The sequence below is a fragment of the Camelus dromedarius genome, chromosome 15 (genome assembly GCF_036321535.1).
Source record: "Camelus dromedarius isolate mCamDro1 chromosome 15, mCamDro1.pat, whole genome shotgun sequence".
NCBI classification, from domain to species: Eukaryota; Metazoa; Chordata; class Mammalia; order Artiodactyla; family Camelidae; genus Camelus; species Camelus dromedarius.
Genome location: NC_087450.1, coordinates 62,929,566 through 62,948,115, shown reverse-complemented (window position 1 = coordinate 62,948,115; position 18,550 = coordinate 62,929,566). Strand labels below are relative to the sequence as shown.

The 18,550-nt window shown below is 54.3% G+C and overlaps 1 protein-coding gene across 16 annotated transcripts in view; it reads right to left on the bottom strand.

Moving 5' to 3' along the window:
* MYT1L (myelin transcription factor 1 like) overlaps window positions 1-18,550 on the bottom strand; it is a 373,300-nt gene that overhangs the window by 137,761 nt on the left and 216,989 nt on the right. For all 16 annotated transcript variants that reach the window (XM_064494756.1, XM_064494755.1, XM_064494758.1 and 13 more), the window contains exon 5: window positions 2,703-2,860. The gene's annotated coding sequence lies outside the window, so the exon portion shown is untranslated. The remainder of the gene's footprint in view (window positions 1-2,702; window positions 2,861-18,550) is intronic.

Below are 18,550 nucleotides of genomic sequence, written 5' to 3'. Positions count from 1 at the left end.
GTATAGCATGCAGGACGCTTGAAGAACCAGAAAGGTTCCCTGTGACTTCCTCGAGTCTCAGCAATGCCTGCCTTTTTTTTCTTTACTTCTTCTACGTTATTGGTTTGGAAAAGAAATCAAAAGACAGTGCCGCCAGCTCAGCAGTGGCAACAAAGCAGCAGAGCCTCTTCCTCCAGCCGCCTGCCTCCGCCCGAGGAGGCCACGCTCTCTTCACTCCTGAAATGTGAGGCGCAGAGCCGCTGCCCCCCGGGTGTTTACTGTTTACAAAAGCCGGCTCCCATACACACAAACTCTCCTGTAAATTGCTATTTTTCACTTATTAAAAATCACAGCTCTCTCTCCAGGTCAATGCCTGTGGAGTAAACTCATTTTTTGCATAGCTGCATGATATACCCCAGAATATACATCTGATAGTTTATCCAACCATCCCCGGAAGCTCCTCTCCGGATGGATAGTTATTTCGTTTTCTTCCAGTGAAGAAGAGGTGCGACCCAGATCACGCACATCTTTGTGCGTATTTCCCGATACGGCTTTCTTAAAAGGTTGCTTTCAGAAAATGTAAGGGTGTATGCCCTTGTTGGTAACGTATGTCTGTGCCCATCGCCACGGCTCCCACGGTCTTTTGTTTCCGCCGAGAGAAGTCACTGTCACACTCTCCAGCCCGCACGTGTCTCCGTCCCTGACCACGGACGAGGGTCAGTGTCTCACGGCTGCTGGCCTCCCCTCTGCTGGGAAGTTCTCGGTCTCACCCTCTTGTCTGTTCTCCCATCCACGTGTAGTAGGTCTCTGCGTGTCTGAGGTATTGACCCCTCTGCACAGCTTATCTGTTGTGAGTACTGTCTTATTTCCCCCTTTGCTGGTGGTGTTTTTCCCAAGCAGAGGTGCTAAATGTAGACGATCCCACAGCCATGCGGACAGAGTCCAGCGCCTGCGGCCCGGGTGGCTTCCTCACCACCTGCACCGCCCAGCGGCTCTCAGCTGCCCGCCAGGTGCCCACCCCGCTCCCCGGGCCCCGCCGGGCTGAGTGTCCTGCGACCTCGGCGGGCCCGGCGCCTCCTGTCTGGCTGTCGGGCTCACGTCTGTGGTCCGTTCTGCATCCTCGGCTGTGTGTGCGCGACCGGCCCGGAGGACTGCTCCTAGAGGATCCACACCTGCCTCAGCCAGGCAGCCCCCGAGGGGAAGGGAAATGAGAGGGAAGGCGCGTCTCCTTCCGGCAGGGACGACCCAGCGACGTGACGGGGACCCGCTCTGCCGAGCAGCCGGCTGCGCTCTACTCTCAAGCAGAGCGGAAAGCCCACCGCCGAGGCCCCTGGCCTGTGTTAGCACTTTCCAACTTCTTCCACTTAATTTAAATTCTGACGAGGCAGCACAGAAGTAAAACTCAAAGATTCAAGTATGTTTTGACATAAAATACTAATAGAAATGTCCGTTTATACAAGGATTTGAAATTATCCTAGTGATTTTCTAGTTCATAATTTTTTAATCCAGTTTAAAAAAATTCGTTTTACTTTTTTTTTTTTTTTTAAAGGAACATTCTGAAAGAGTAAAGAGCAGAAAAACTAGAGAAGCTCCTGTCTAGGAGTGAGAGAAGGTGCGGTCTGTGAGCTGTGTTTGTGCTCCGCAAAGGTGACGTACAGGATCCCGCAGAAAACGTTCAGAAATTAAACTGTCCCAGGAGCTGTTAATGGGAACAGACGTGAGCTCAGAGAGAAGGGCTGGCTCGGAATTTCGTTTCTCCCACTTCCTGCACTTTTAGCCTCAGTTTCATCACCGGCACAAACTGCAGTGAGACGAATGTTTCCCGAGAGCTTAGTGGGGTCGGAGGGGGCGACTTTGTAAACTGTGAAGTGCTGCGCACATGCAAGGGGGGCGCTGTGCCCTGACTCATCCAGTGACCTCACCCCGTGGACGGGCCTCACGAGGCCGCACTGATGCTCTGTTCCATGGCGGCATGTCCTTCTCTGGCAGAAGAAATGCACCAGACGAGACACACCCTCCCCTGGAGGAGCTTTCCAGGACGGAAATCAGGGCAGACAAGTGACCCAAATGGTAGGAGGAGGCCCCAGAGAAAGAGCATGTAAGGGGGAGAAGGAGGGGATAAAGTTCTAGAAGGAGGTGGGGAGGAAGGAGCGCTGGGCTGGGCACAGGGGCCGTGAGGGGACCCTGAGTGCAGCCCACGGTCTCACACTGACCCCACCGGGAAGGGGTCAGGCGGCTGTGGGTCAACGTGCATGAGTTTTGTCCGTCCGATGATGGGTCGTGGGCCTGGGTGACCCTGAAATCCCCTGTGACCCCAACACTGCCTGGATTTGGTCTCAGGAGATCAAAGCTGGGCCTCTGGAGAGAAGTCCTGCGGGAAGGCAGGGCAGCGGCCAGGGGGCCACAGACTCCAGTGGACAGGCCCGGCCCCCTGAGCACAGGACAGGGAGCTTCTCTGTCTGTCTTTAACCCCAGGGTGGGGCCGAGCAGCCCAGCAGAGAGGAGAGTGGCAGAAGGAAGAGGAGCCCAGATGGAAGAGGGCATGGAAGAGGAAGGGGTGGGGACCTCAGGGCAGGACGTGGGGACAGAGGAGTGAGGCGCAGAGGTCAGGGAGCGGGCAGCTGTGACCACAGGGATGCAGTTTGCGGACCATGGTCTACACTGCCGTGTGACCCACCAGCCCTTCACACGCGCGCAGCCCGGGGCCGCAGAGGGAGGGTTACCTTGCAGGAAGCCTTCTCTCCTAGGAACGGAGGCAGCGTGACTCTGTGGGCAGGACACAGGCCAGGGCCAGGGCTCCTCTCTGCCTTCTAATCCTGGTCCTCCCCAGCCTGGGACTGCAGCAAAGTCACTTAACTTCTCTGTGCCTCGATTTCTCCATCTGCAAAATAGAACAGCAGTTGAGAGGCGCCTACTGGTTTCACTCCGACATGAGGAAGCAACGTAAACAGAGGCTCTCTCGGCATCAGTACCACCTGCAGCTCCCCCGGGACCGGCTGTCCTCTGTCCCACCCTTGGACAATGGTCCCCATGAGGTTATTCTCCAGGACTTGGGGCTGCTGCCTGGCCCTGAGGAAAGGTCTTCCCTGGGTCCCGTCCAGGACAAGCTCTATCTGGGAAGTGTGGCTCCCTGCCAGGCGAGGCGGCTACACAGGCTGCAGGACATTCTGCTCCCTGGGGAAGGTCCTCGAACTCCTGGGCCGGGGGGCCCGGTCTCCCTCTAGGCACCCTTCCTAGACCGTCCATCCTGGATCTGGGGTGGAAGCAGCCTACGCGGCAGCATGGCAGGGTCACTCCAGAGTTCGCACGGGATCCGCACTTCATGTGATTTCTCCAGGCAGCTCAGGGGCTGTAGGACGAGGCTGGTCTCGCAGCTGATGGAGCAGGAAGAGTTTACACAGCACCAGTTTCTTACCCATTTTGTCATTTGCCAACTTTTCACATGAGGAAACTGACACTCAGAGAGGTTGGACTATGTCCTCAAAGCTACCAGCCCACCAGCAGGAGAGCACGCTTGGAGCTGCTCCCTTGTGCTCGTGAATCGAGGATGCTTCCCAGGGCAGCCGGGCTGTTCAGCCACCGCCCAGGAGGACCCGGGGCAGGAGTCTGGGTCCTGGGTCCTGGACGAGCCTGCAGCTGGAGGCACGGGGCGCTTTCCTCGCACACGCCACGGATATTCATTCAAATGGGTTCACTCATTCAAAAGGATCAAGCGCCTCGGGCTCGTGAGGTTTGCTGGGACGGAGCATCTCTGGGCTGCTTTAAACCTCGGCAGGTCAAGGGAACGAAGAGCCTGGCAGTGCTTAGAGACGAGGCCTCGGGGCCCACGAGCAGCGCTGGCGTTTCCGCTAGCCTGTGGCACAGACACCAGAACCACGCTCCAGTGTGACGTCAGCCTTCTTGGATGACCAGACTTCTCACGTGAACAGCAGACAACTGCACAGCTGAGTCAGATGAGAAGCCGCGGGACTCACGAGGGCCGTTTTCCGTGGAAGTCAGCCATCCCTTCGTGTTCCCTGGGCCCTGGGCATCCTGCCACCTCTGTCCACCCAGGGCTGAGCTGCAAAGCCTTCCCTCTTACACTGACTTTTCCCAAGGCACTATTTCATCCCCGGACAAGGACTAAGTGTTTGCACTTCTGTGTCATGCCAGGCACACGAGCACACAGACCACAGAGACTTAAAATCATAAATCCCCAGAAACAGGAAGGAATTAGACCAGATTTGCCTTTTTTCTTTTCAACTTCGCTGTTTAAAACAAAAGACCTTCTCCCCACCCCTCCCTGGGCTGTGATAATGGCCCTCCAACTTCACTGCGAGCAGGTCACCTGCCTCACAGCTCAACCCTCTGGGCCGCGAGGCTCCGAAGCAGCCGGTTCCACCTGCCTGTGTCTTAGGTGCTGCTTAATACGGCTTTGTTGATGGGAAGACAAAGAAAAGAAAACAGAAAAAGACAAAAAGAGAGAACTAGAAAAAAGAAGACGGCGTTCCTGTGGACCGTGCGGGAGGAACTGGGAGTCTAGAACGGACCAGGCTGTACCACGCAAGTGACTCCTCCAGCCAGGAAGTGTGTGACGGTCAGAAGACCTGAGCTCAGACGGACGTGGGCCATGGGAACACCACCACTCGGCCCCTCCCCACCCGAGCTTGCTGCGTCTGAGCACTCATTTCCTGCGACTGTCCAGTCTCTAAGTTAGACAGTGTACTCAGAACGGAGCCAGCAGAGCACAGAAGCTCGCTGAATGGCAGTGGCTTGTATGTTATTACCACTGAATAGATGTTTATTAGCACGCCTGTCTGCAACTCCGAGGTTCCGTTTCTCGCCTATGACATGATGATGGTACGGCTCCCTAAGTAGGAGCCCCTTGAATTAACTCGGGCGTTAGTGACTGAGGGCTCACCGCCTGCTGCCCTCGCCTGGACTGCGTGACTCGGTATAAAACAGGACAGAAAAGATATTGCTGCATAAACTCAAAGGAAGGATAACAGAAAGAATAGAGAGAAATTAGGATTAACGCAGTTGCAACTTTAAATATGCAGAAAATAATTTATTCAGGATGCAAAGAAAAAGAGAACAGATGAAAGAACCAAAAGAAAAATATCAGAGAACACTGTGTTTGGATGGAGTAGAAATACATGGTCACCATGAAATTTACCAAAAATCCAACAATTGAGAAAATACAACACAATCTACTAAAATATGAATTAAAACAAGTGGCTCCATTGGCAATGTGCTCAGATCCTGAGGCATATGGGGATGTTGGCCTTTTTAAAATAAATTCTTTCATGAAGCTACAGCTAGAAGAAGCATTTTGCAAGCAGCAAATATTCAACTGTATTAGTAACATCATCCAGAAACACACTTACAAATAGCTCATAATATTTAAAAATTAAACAATTATATATAACGAGCGACAAGCAAACTGTTAACTATGATTCAGCTCATACCCTCAGCATTAATTAACTTGGACGATCTGAGATCCAGCTGTCACATAAACCTGAGCACTTTCGTCTGTGGCTTCTGTGTTTTGTTGACAACAAAGTCATGCAGGACAACACCCTTCACAGAGAGCACGCAGAACAGGGGTCACAGTGCAACAGAGTGAGCGCCCGCCCAGAAGCCGTGGGTTCTCCTGTTTAATCAGAATTTGGCTCCTGTGACTCAGAGCAGAATATTCACTGCAAAAGCCTAAAGTCCCATCCCTGAGGCAGGGCAGGGGCAGGCTGAGTCCCACTCGCCCCTGCGGCCACACCAGTGTGGGTGGTCAGGCGTCCTGCCCAGGGGCCACCAGGACTCAGGACCGATCACAGTCCCTCTTCGTTGGAACCCAGTTCTTTTTTTTAACATTAAAAGGCAGTGGCACAGGGAACTATATCCAATACCTTGTAACAGGACAATAATATAATTCTCCATAATGAAAAAGAATATGAAAAAGAATATATGTATGTATATGTGTGCCTGAGTCACTAAGCTGTAAGAAGAAATTGACACAACATTGTAAACCGACTATACTTCAATCAAAAAAAAAGTCACTGGCAGAAATTCTCTCTGGGATATTTATTTTAAGAAATCAAGGTCTCAGACCTTTTTTTTTTTTTTTTTTCATTTGATTTTGAAGACCGTGCATCGAAAGTGTCTTACTGAGAGCTTGAAAGTAAGAGAGACCAGCTGGGTGCTGGCGGCTCACCGCGGGATCGCCGGCCTGGCCGCCCTCCTCCCTCTGGAGCAGAAAAGGTGCCAGGGCAGGGCGGTCTGCTCTCAGGGTCCTGAACAGCCTCCCTGCTGGATTTCCTCTCAACTTCGTGGACTCAGCCCGGGTGTCTTTTCAGAACGAGGACCTGCAAGGAAAGGTCCCTGCGCGAGCCTGCAGGTGGAACGTACCTCACTCTACCCTCTCCTGCCACTTCTGAGGCGTAAGCTGTCTCCCCAAGACAAGGGGCACCGCTTCCTCTGGAGCCTCCACCACTGAGGCCAGTCTGCTCTGCTCTCCTCAGAGCAAGGTCCTCCCCAAATGGCTCTCGGCACCTTCCTCCTCCCGGCTCTCTGGGGCTGCTGTGTGTCGGTGCGGGAATCCGGTCTCATCTTACTGCGCAGACCAGGGCGGCCGCGCACCCTGAAGCCTGCCGGCCCCTGAGAATGCTCTTCTCCCTTCTCTGATAAATTCTCCCTTCTAATTTTCTTTACTGAGTGTTTTTTTTTTAATATCTACTAAATGGACTTGAATTGTCTAAATTTATACTGCTGGACCCTACAGCTTTCACACATACATATTATTCTTTTTCTTTCTTCTCCATCTTTCGGAAGGTTTTCTGAAATTAATCTTTGAGTTCTTCAATCGTCGTTTACAATTTCAAGAATCCTATCTTGTGGGCCCAGATCAGTTTCTGTCACGGTTACACACCTGCGTTGACTTTGGTGATTATGTGCCTTTGAGCAAAGAGCATGTCTCACAGCTGAGGCACCAACGCCTCGCAGACCACGGGGCACGTCACAGGCATTGGGTCAGCATTTGGTCGATAATAAAGGAAGGAGGGAGGGAGGGAGGGAGCACTCGCAGTCACAGACGACACTCTAGAAAAACAGTTTTCAGGAATAATATTGGACTCCAGCCCTGCGAACCCACCTAGGCCTCCAAGCCACCCCAAAGTAAAGGCACCATGGCTCCAAAATGTGAACCCCTTCTTCTCGAGTGCCTCACCCCTGTTTCGGGCTTGACCAATTTTCACACCACCGTGACAGGACCACTCACATCGATGACTCTAGCTTACACCTATCAGCTCAGCCTCACATTTCGTTCCTGATGCCTTTTGGATTTTTCTAGATCTTCCAGACAAAGCATTAAAAAAAAATCACCAGGTTGGAGGGTAACTTACTAAACACCCATTGACCCTGTTCCCTATGTCACACGTGGCACCGTCAGTCACGCTTCCCTGCAACTTTCCCTGGTCCCCCACCCAGCTGATTAGGGATCACTTAAGACCAGCTCTCAAATGTCTGTCCAAGTGTTTTCCCCCTCCTCCCGTGTCTCCTGCCTTAGCCCACACCCATGACCGCGACCCGGCCTTGCCGCGTCTTCCCTGATGCCCGTAAGGGCTCCCAGCTCGAATCCGTCCACTCTCTACACTGAGATACGACTCAAATCAGCGCCGGTCAGATGGCCAGAGCTTCCTCTTGCTGGTAAGCCTTCAGTGTTGCCCCACCTCCGTCAAACCAGGGTGAGGCTCTCGGGTGGGTCCCTCAGGTCTCCAGTCGGGGCTCTGGCCCACCTGGCGATGGTCCCCACCGCACTGTCATGCCAGGTGGCATCGCCCGGCTTTCTTCCCCAGGTGTGTCCGCACATAGCCCTCTGGGGGACCATGTCTCTCCCTCTGACTCTGTCCCCGTCACCTCTGGGAGAAGCCGAGGGGCACCCCAGCCCCCTAGGCTGGCTCAGCCCCTCCTCCACGTTGCTACACGCCTTGTGCTGCTTTTTATCAGAAAACCTGTCGTATCTGTTCACATGAATCCGTTCCATTCACGTCTTCCCTTCTGTTCCTCCCGCATTTCAGACAGAAAGCACGTTACTCCGTGCACCGTGGCCCCGCCTTCTGGTCCGTCCAAAGCGGGGCTCGCGCCTCCTTTCGCGTCCCGCGCTCACTGCGCACGTGGGGCGCGGGCCCGGCGGGGCCGGGGCGGGACTCCTGCCGGGTCCCCGCGTGGAGGAGCCGCGCGGGAGGCGCCGGGGGCGGGCCGTACCGGCCGCGGGAAGCCTAGAGTCTCCGCCGCCCCGTCCGCCTCCTCTGGTCCCAGTGGAGACACCCAGGACGGAGGGCTGCTCGGCGCCCAGAGGCCGGAGGGCGGGAGGCCCGCAGGCGGGAGCGGGCTTGCTGCCGGGGAGCTCTGCTCGGCTGCGGGACAGCCGCGCGCGCTCACAGCGGCTGAAGCCGACCCGCGCTGCCAGGTGCGGATGCCACCACCCGGACGCCGCCAGCCAGCACCCAGCCGCGTGCACTGCGGTCCGGAGGCGGCCGCGTCACAGGGGCTGAGCACCGCGTCCGACAGCGGTGCCCTCCCCCCCCCCCCCCCCCGTCCCCAGCAGCCGGAGCGGAGCGGGGGTTGCAGGGTGGGCTGGGGGCTGTCTTGCTCCGAGGCTCCCAGGCCCCAGGGCGGCCACCTTGGGGGCCTCCCTCAGCCTCCTCCCGCACAGCTGAGGCCCCGCCTCCCGAGCACCCGCCAGGGACGGTCCTCCTCCTCCTGCTCGCCCCCCGCCCCCGTGCGGCCCGAGTCACCCGCGACGGGGAGAGGGCAGCGGCCGGCGGCTGGCACCTCGGGGCGCAGCGTGTCCACTGCCCGGCTGAGCGGGGAGGCCGGCCGCGCTTGTCAAGCGGACCTGGGTTCTGCCTTGATCGGCCCGTTCTCTTCTGTGTGGCCCGGCTGCTGAGTCCCAGACCCCCTACCGAAGGGGGCTCGTTCCCGCCGGTTAGATGGTGGGTGTGTGGAACGAGGCCACGCGCCGAATCCCCCGCACGTAACGGCGCCCGCCCGGGCAGGAGGCCTTTCTCCCGCGCAAAGCGGGTGATGACGGGGCTTCGCAGCAACGTTCGAAGGGCTTACGGTGTAACTTGGAAATAAATATTAAGTTGCAAACTTATGATAAGCTCTTAGCCAAAAAACAATGGAAATGAACAGATTTTGGCAGGACATGAGTCCGTATGTTGATAATACCTGTGACGGGGGTGGGGATTTGGGAACACTTTTTAGCTTCCAAACTCTCCCTACTGTGGCACCGCATCCCCGATCTGCTAGTGGGGTGGCCAGGTAGCCGCTCAAACATTAAATGCGTATTCTGGCTAATAAATAAAACTTTATAAACTTATATTCATATTAAAAAATTCTGAGCACAAAAGGAGACCTGTCTTTAGCTAGGCTGACTGTGTTTAATGACAATATTGGAGATTTTTGTTTTGTTCTGTTTAACTTCCCATTAATGAGGACTTACTTCGGGCAGGAGATGGAAATTAGACCCAAACGAGTCACTAGTCATACAGGGACCACTGGACTGGACAGGGAGTCACCCTTCCACCTGGGGAGGCTCTGGGGTGGACAGACCAGGGCCAGGTTGTTCTAAAACTGTCGTTTTAATTTTCAGTACAAAAAAAGCTTAGACACATCGGCTCAGATTAGGTCTAGCAGACAGTGTACCTGCTCCACACTTTTCTGCCACACACCTTTTGTTATATGCGCAGAGTTAATGCCTAATTATTTGTCCTTCAAACCCTCAAGAAGTAGGAAAGGGGCCAGAGCAAAGTCTCACTGGAGCCTGGACTGCACCCCTGCCAACGGCGTGGGCAGACGGACCCTCCTATCACCTACTGTTCGCCTGAAGATGAGCCTACCTGCAGGCGGCTGGGAGGGGTTCCCAAGGCTTTCTGCATTTTGGAAGCTGAGCTGCAGAGAGAGGACACCTCCTGGGGTGGGCGCTGCTCGCAGCACGTCTACACGTGCTGGGTGTGGGAACGAGTGTCCGGAGGAGCCCCTGATGTGTTGCTCAGATGGTGGATAAGATGGGTCTTGAGCTGGGTTAGAAATATCAACTTACTTTAGCCCAATATTCAATGCTGCCTTCAGTAGGAAGTCAGTTTTATTATCTCCACTTCTCCCACAAAGGAATTGATTCTGGGGACTTAGGCAAGGTCAGGTCCCATGCCCAAGGTCACTCAGGTTTGATGTCCAAGTCCCGGGGTTCTGACCCCGAGTCCATGGCTCTAAAGGGATACGTGAATATGTTACTAGTGGGAGGAGTTCAGACATCATCAGTTCCTGTAGACTGGACCTCCCGTCTCAGGCCCTTCCACTGAGACAGATATGTTTATCTGTCATTTTAAAAGAATTCCTCATATAAGTGATACTCTATGATATTTGTCTTTCTCCTCCAACTTAGTATGACCATCTCCAGGTCCATCCATGTTGCTGCAAGTGGCATTATTTTACTCTTTTTTATGGCTGAGTAGTATTCCATTGTATAACTATATCACAGCTTCTTTATCCAGTCATCTGTCAGTGGGCATTTAGGCTGTCTCCATGTCTTGGCTATTGTAAATAGTGCCACTGTGAACACTGGGGTGCAGGTGTCTTTTCAAATTAGAGTTCCCTCTGGATATATGCCCAGGAGTGGGATTGCTGGGTCATATGGCCTATTTTTAGTCTTTTGAGGAATTTCCATACTGTTCTTAATGGCTGCACCAGACTGCATTCCCACCAGCAATGTAGGAGGGTTCCCTTTTCTCCACACCCTCTCCAGCATTTATCATTCATGGACTTTTTGATGATGGCCATTCTGACTGGTGTGAGGTGATACCTACCTCACTGTAGTTTTGATTTGCATTTCTCTGATAATTAGCAATACTGAGCATTTTTTCATGTGCTTAATGGGCCATCTGTACGTCTTCATTGGAGAATTGCTTGTTTAGATCTTCTGCCCATTTTTGGACTGGATTTTTTAAATTATTACTATTATTAAGCTGTATGAGCTGTTTGTATATTCTGGAAGGTAAACCCTTGTCAGTTGCATTGTTGCAAATATTTTTCTCCCAGTCCATCGGCTGAGACAGACACATGTATCAGCTTTGCTTGTATCTGCTGGAACATCCAGGTTCATCTAAACACATGCGCACAACACACAACTTACCCAGATAGGATTGGCCCTACCACATATGTAAATGCACAGAATTACTCACTGTTAAACATAAATGCTATCACGTTTTACACCTTCTACAAACTTTTCGTTTTGGTTAGAGTTGGAAACATTTCCACATGAGTGCAATAAGCTCTCCCTCAAATCCCATAACTGGGGTAATTGCTCCGCAACACGGCTCCACGTAACCTGCGAGCCTGACAAAGGTCTTCACGTGAGTTCAGCTTGTTTCCTGTGCTTCGCTAAATGATGCTCTGACAAACGGTTCTGACTACATCTCCTCCTCGGGCACGTGCGCTTGCACTTCTCAACATTTAAGATTTTAACAGATACCGGCAACTTGCACGTTGAAGTGGCTGAATCTGTCCACAGTCGGTGTCTCACCCCCCACCTTCACAGCACTTGGTGTCGTCCTGCTTGGCCTGTGTTTCATAGATGACTGGAGTCCGACCTTACTGCGTGTCTCTCTTGTCTTCTGTGATTTAGCTGACTATACCCTTTACCTTTTGGATTATATTTTAATTAAAAATTTTTAAAATAATTCTTTTTGTTTATTTTTGGTTTGGTTTTTAAGACAATTATTATTCGGGGTTTTTGGGGGGTAGGTAATCAGGTTTAGTTATTTACTTATTTATTGTAACAGAGGTGCTGGGACTGAACCCAGGACCTCATGTGCGCGAAGCACGTGCTGCACCGCTGCGCTGTGCCCTCCCCCGCCGTGTTTACGTGTATTCTGGATATCTGTGCCTTCCACGTTGTACACACAGCAAACGCTTCTCCCCAGGCTCTCCCTGGTCTTCAGCCCTGTTTGCAAACGTTCCTGGTGCCTGTTCTAGCTCTGGACGTGGTTACACTCATCATCCTCTCCTGGTGAAACTTCCACTTTCCCTGCCGCATCTCAGAGGGCCCCCAACTCTGAGGTGAAGCATGTACTCTGGGGTGTTTCCTGAGCCCTCCCAGCTCATGTCCGTGAGCATGTGCCTCAGTCCAAGGACCACTGCTGCCTGGAGCAGCCGGCCTCCAATGACGACCGGCTTCAGGAGCCTGTGAGAGCCCCGCCTGGGTGCTGAGTCCACCCTCCAGCCCCTGAGACAGGGATCTCGGTGAAGCCCGGTCTGCACTGCTGTCACTCGAACCTCGTGCCTCTGTCCTCCCCGAGGCTCTGCCCCTGGCCAGCCCGAGGGGTCGAGTGTTTACACTGGGGGTCCCTGGGAGGGGCTCTTGTCTGACTCCTCCCTCCCCTCCTGACTCTAACTTCAACGCTGACAACAGCCTCTCTGAGGGCTATTCATCTGGATGAGGCAGGAGGTCCAGGGTCACAGCCAATGCCAACCGCGAGGCCCTCACCCTGGTTCAGCCTCCCAGGGCCCATTTCAAACTGCCCTTGCCCTTCAGATCAGGCCCCAGACACTGTCCAGCTGCCCCTGTGGCAAAGTGGGATGTGACAATGAACAGTAACTATGTTGGAACATCATCTTCTAATCTTTCTTTTCCACGTTTCCTGGGATGCCACCTGAGCCTGCCCCGCGACCCAAGGGAGGACCAAGACCGCTCCAGCTGGAATCCGGGATGACGGTAAACCAGTCCACCGTCGGGTGTCCTGACCCCTGCAGTACGTCCTCGAGTCTCATGAGGGAGGACGCGGAAGCAACAGGCAGAGAGCGGGACAGAAAGCGAGCGGGGCGGTTTCAAACCTGCATGAGGGAGTGGGAGAGACAGGTGCAGGTCACCGCTGGGCAGAAAAGAAGGGCAGTGGGGGGTCTGGCAAGGAAGCGTGGGGCCTGGGGCACTGCAGGAGGCGCCAACCACGGCCCCCAGGACGGGCTGGACCATGCCGCCAGCGTCCTGGGGGCTGCTAGGGTCTCCGCTGTGCACATGGTTTCCGCTAAGAGAAAGGGCATTTCACCAGGGCTGCCGGCTCCGGCCTGTGGACTCCACCCCCAGAGGCCTGTGAGCCAGGACCTTACTGAACTCTGTGCAAAAACCGCGTGCACAGTCTTCCCACTGTCATCAGTTCTGGCAGGTGCAGAAAGCCCTCTCCAGTGGGGGAGGTGCTCCAGACCCTCCGGGTGTGGAAGGAGTGCCCAGCACCCAGCTCAGAGGGCCCTCCACTGTCACTGTCTAGTGACGATCCAGGCGGAGTCGGTCCTGCCCTGAAGACCCGAGGCTTTGTTTTTTTTTTTTTTTTTTCCAGACAGCAGATCAGGAGGAGTTGGGGGCTGGGGGTGCAGCTGAGGGCTGCAGAGGGAGTCCGCCCACTCAGCTGGCGTCTCCTCCTCCGAGGTCCTGCGACCGCCCGCCTCTGACACAGAGGACCGTCAGGCTCACGGCACCTCACTCTTTCAACCACAAACATTAAAATCAATGTGGAACGTATTTCCTGAAGTCAGACCTTCCTTTGAAGAGAAACATAAAGTGGTGACGAAATTAAACAGGCTTTGCTGCTGGAGGTATCTTTGAAACCGCCTAATTTTAAAGTCTCCCTTTTCATCCTTCTTTTCATTGAAGTACAGTCGATTTACAACGTGGTATTAGTTTCCGGAACAGCAGTTATACGCACACATATTCCTCTCATATTCGTTTCATTAAAGGCCGTCACGAGGTATTGAATACAGTTCCCTGTGCCGTACGGTAGGACCTGGTCGTTTTACAGTCTCTTAATTAGAAGAAAAACTCAGGGCAGGCGTTTTCTTGCCTGCCTGCTTTCTTTGTCTCTGGAAAACTTGGACACTTTTCTGAGTAGATATTTTACGTTGATTTAAAAATACTTCCCTCAAAACCAATGCCGGCTTTGAATAATTCTGGAAGCTTCTATCTTGGCTGTAATGAACAAAGGTGAACACACCGCGTCTACATGCTGCCCCAGCTCTTGTGAGGATCGCTGTCCCAGACCCGCCGGATCCTGAGCGCCTTCTCGGGCAGCGTTTGGCACCATCGGTCCTCCTGCTGCTCCGACGCCCCTTCTCCAGCAATTTGCTTCCTAACTTTCAAGCTGCTGCTTCTCCCCCAAATTAGGACGTTCCCAAGAGTCTGTTCCTGAGCCTCTAGTCTCATCTGGGCAATTCCGTTCACTGCGTGAGTTTAACTTTCACCTCTAATTAAGCAGCTCATCCAGCTTCACCTCCAAGCCTGTTTCCGCATCACATTTCTCCTGCATTTCCAGCATCTGCCACGTTTCCCCGCCCAGGCATCCAGTGGTGCCTTGTCCTGCCCCCAACCAATCCTGACTCCCGCTTCCTCGGCGCCATCAATGTCGTCTCAGCCCGCTTTCCTTGCGCGGGAAGACACCTCTGACGGTCCCTCCCCCTCAGTCTTGCAGCAGCGGCAAGGTTTAGAAGTCCCTCTGTCTGAGCGGGGGGAGGACCGAGGCTCTCAGCACGACCACCTGAGCCTGGGCTCCCGCAGCACTTCCCCTGGGTCTGTCTCCAGCCCAGCCAGCCTGTGCGCTGCGGTCGGTCACACCACGGAAACGTGTTGCTTTCTACATCTTACGCAGAAACCCCACATGTAAGGTGGATGGAAGGTAGATCCCGGGGGATGAAGCGGGGTGAGGGACATGGTCCTGACTGCTTGGTTCTTCCTGCTCCCCGAGTCAGCCTTGGCACCCCAGAAACTCTGGGCTTAGTGGAGTGCAGCGGACCGCCATCCTGCCTGCTCGGAACCCAGGGTGCTTCCGCTCAGCTGGCCCTTCTCGTCAGGGGGTCTGAGTCCCGACGCTGGGGCAGGGCTGACCACTAAGCCGCGAGGTCCCGGAATGCGAGGGCTGCGTTTCATGCACCCAGCACGGGGTTTCACTCAGAAACGTGCCCGATGGTTTTCACTGATTTGAAACTGGCTTAAAACGCAGCACGGATGAGAACATCCAGGCTGGTTTCTATATAAAAAGGTACAGGTAACTTGGAAGATCGCGGATGTGGTTCTTTTCGTCAACAGGAATAGTCTGGGGGGACTGTGAGACCTGAGCAAAGCTACTGCGTTGTTTTCAACGGGGAGATAAATATGCAGCAGTCGTCCTGAGCTGGCAGGGCTGGGGCTCCCTGAGGACTAGCCTGTGAGGATGTGACAGAAGCCTCACTCACCTTCGGGCTGCAAGGGGCATTAGCATACATTAGCATACATTAGCATACATTTACATACAACCCTCCCGGCACTCCACTCCCAGACCTGCACTCTGGATACATGTTTTAAGAAGGAAGGGTGACCTGTGGCAGTTATTTTCAAACCCAGTATTCAGAACAAGACCCGTGAAGCAAAACAAAAATCTAAACCAATCAATCACATGCCTGATTAGGACAAAGACAGGCAGAGCTTCAGGGAGAAGCAGAGAGGCGGGCGAGAGAGAGTCCTCTGGCACCCAGGCTGGAGGGCCGGCTCCCTGTCCTCAGATGCTCGCTGGGCGCCTGGCGAGCTGGGCTGTACGTTTGACTGTAACGTATGGTTTCCAGCCTCACCACCAGCAGATGCTGCACAGGGGCGTCTGTCCTCCGTCCGCCCATCTCAGTCAGCCTTGTCGAGGCTCGGCTGCATTAGATCACTCTGCTTCCCCTGTGGCTCTCCCGGCCAGGTCCCAGGTCTCCCAGGTGCGGGAGGGCCAGGCGAGCCTGCTCCTCGGGGACGTGGACCCGGCCCCAGCTGAGCTGGAGGAGGGGGCAGGAGGGGCTCACCGGTCCAGCCCTGACCTGACTGGGAAGGTCGGGAAGGGGTGCGTTTAGGGCAGGTACGCGTGAGCCATCCTGAGGGACCCCAGTGGTTAATTTCTCACCACCCCCTGAAAGCTCGGGGCCTTAGTGGAAAAGCAGCTTCTCCCTGGCCTCCCAGCGGCGGCTCCTGAGGTCCCTCTTCTGTCCCAGGTCAGGTGCCCAGGCTGGGTCACCGCTGATCATCCACATCAGCCTTTCCTGACCTGAGGCCGAGGTGGGGGGCTCCGCGCTATCCCACTGCTGGGGGTCGGTCTGGTGTCAACTGTCCGCCCCCACCCACTGCCCTCAGGGGGGTCTCAGATAGAATGCTCTTAGCCATCACAGATCTGGGCTGGCCCAGCCAAGGGTGGGCTCTGAGGAAGCCCCCTCCCCTGACCTCTTAGGAAGGGCAGAATCGGCCTTTGTGGGTTTATTCTGGGATGGCACGTGGCTTTCATGGAGCACGAGCGGTTCAGCTGGCACCAGCAGAGCAAGGAGGACCCAGACCCGGGAGGCGGGGCGGGAGGGAGGGAGCACGTCTGTAGGTTACACAGATCCGCCCCCCACTAGCACCAAGACGGGGTCAAAATCCTGGTTGTGGAAACACAGGTGGTGCGTGACAGCTGGCAGCCGTTCGCGTGCTGGTGCGGAGGGCAAACTAAGGTAGCTTCTACGAACTCGGCCAACTTGTCAAATGGTTCTGTTAGGATTACAGAACGAGCAGCAGCTGTCAGATCGGCGCTGACTACGTCAGTCTATGAGAAGGAGGAATGAGGAAGTAACGCCACGTCTGGGAATCACCGCAGGGTCACCAGCAGCGCTGGTCAGAGGCTGGTTCACAGGACCGTCCAAACTCGCCAGCCCAGAGCTCCCGCAGCTGTGGGACGACCCCAGGTAGGTGACACTGCTGGCCGTCCCTGCCGTGGCTGGAAAGGGGCTGGTGAGGCCGACCCGGAAGGACACTGTCAGGAAGAGAAACGGGTCGGAGCCCGGGAGGCTCCCAGGGAACGCGGGCTCCCGCAGCCGCCAAGGGGACAGGCGGCCCGAGCTCAGGAACCAAAAGCAAACGTGAAAACGGAAGAGCGTAGCAGTGGCATTACTGTTTGGCTCAATCCTCGTAGCCAATCTCCTCGTCTTAGGGAACCGAGCACCTCTCATCTCTGGCGTCACAACACCGGGTTCTGAGTTAGGCAGGACAGTCCTTTCCTGACAACCCTCCACAGCGCTCAGCCCAGGGCCTCGGCCTGAAACCCGTGTCTCCACACTGCTCCGGGTCCAGACACAGCAACCTCTCTGAGAATGAGAAGAATGAACCTGCCGGCCTGGAGGGAGGTGATGCTGGCGTGAGACCCTGTGGGGGGCTGGGGCTGAGAGGGGCAGGCGCCCTGGGGGGATGAGGGCTGCACACCGCAGTGACCATGGGCAGCTCTGCCAGATTACAATTTATGGGGCAGAATCGAAGGGGCTGGAAGACAGATCCAGCAGGTCCAATCATGCGGAGATCAGAAAGTGATGAAAGGGAGGCTATAAATCTGGGCTGCGTGACAAGCAGAAAAAGAAGAGGAAGGTCAGGCAGGACCACTGAAACGCTTTTATCCAAGGTCTGCCCTCTAGACAATTTTTTTCTGACGGAAGGAATATTTTGTGGGTAGCTGAAGAAAAGTTAGCATCCTGGCTCCAGAATGTGCTCTTGTGAGGCTGTGCTGCAACCCAGAGACGAGGTGTGGCTCTGAGGCCCACTCCCAACCTTGGGTTTGTTCACAGAACCATCTTTCTTTCCTTCCACAACTTCTACCGGAGCCCCAGTGGTGGCAGGCCCACGCCAGCTACTGGGGACGTGGGGCAGAGCACTGAAACCTGCAAGCAACCCACAGTCCAACGAGAGACAAAAGCCAAACTGCTCTGTTCAAGGAGCACCAAACAGGGACACCTGAACCAGAAAAACGGGGTGTGTGCGTCAGGGACGCCTTTGAGAGTGAAGAAATGGGGTCTTTTTGAGCAAGTCTCTTTGAGCCTCCGTCTCCTTATCCATAAAATGGAATTTTAGAACTCATGCTTTTAAAATTTCTTTCCAGCTCTAACAGTCGAGAACTTTTAGAAACTTTCTGGCTGTTCAATAACTCAGAATGGAGGGCCCTGCTCTAAATGTGCCACAAAGAGACGGCGATGTTGCATTGCCCTGTAATTACACAGGCGGCCCTTTCCACTTCAAGCTTAAGTGACATACATCCCATCATGGTTGACATGCATGTCCACGCCCAGATCGCACACATGTGCGGATGCACAGATGTGCATGCACGCACGCACACACTCGAGCGTGAGCACCAACGTGACACACACACACTCAAGTGTGGTCCAGCTTCTCTCAGCTGGTTCTCCATACATGGTGTGGTTTGGAGTTGGAATCAGCTTCATGTGCATAAAATTATCCAGGCTGTTATTTCATTAAAAAGTCTAATCAATTATCTTCAAAACTGCCAACTGGAGAGATCACGTGTAATTCAGAAATCACCGGCATTGGACAATGGTGGGCAAGTCAATACGTACTGACCGAACACACATTTGGGTGTAAGCCACAGACACACACACACACACACCGTCTCACCATGACTTACTAGTTGCTTAGCTGACATTTAACCACGCTTATCTGCAGGTTTCATAAGTTACTCACTTCTTCCCTCGAAGGCAAGGGTTCCCGGTGGAATGCCAGCCACCGCAA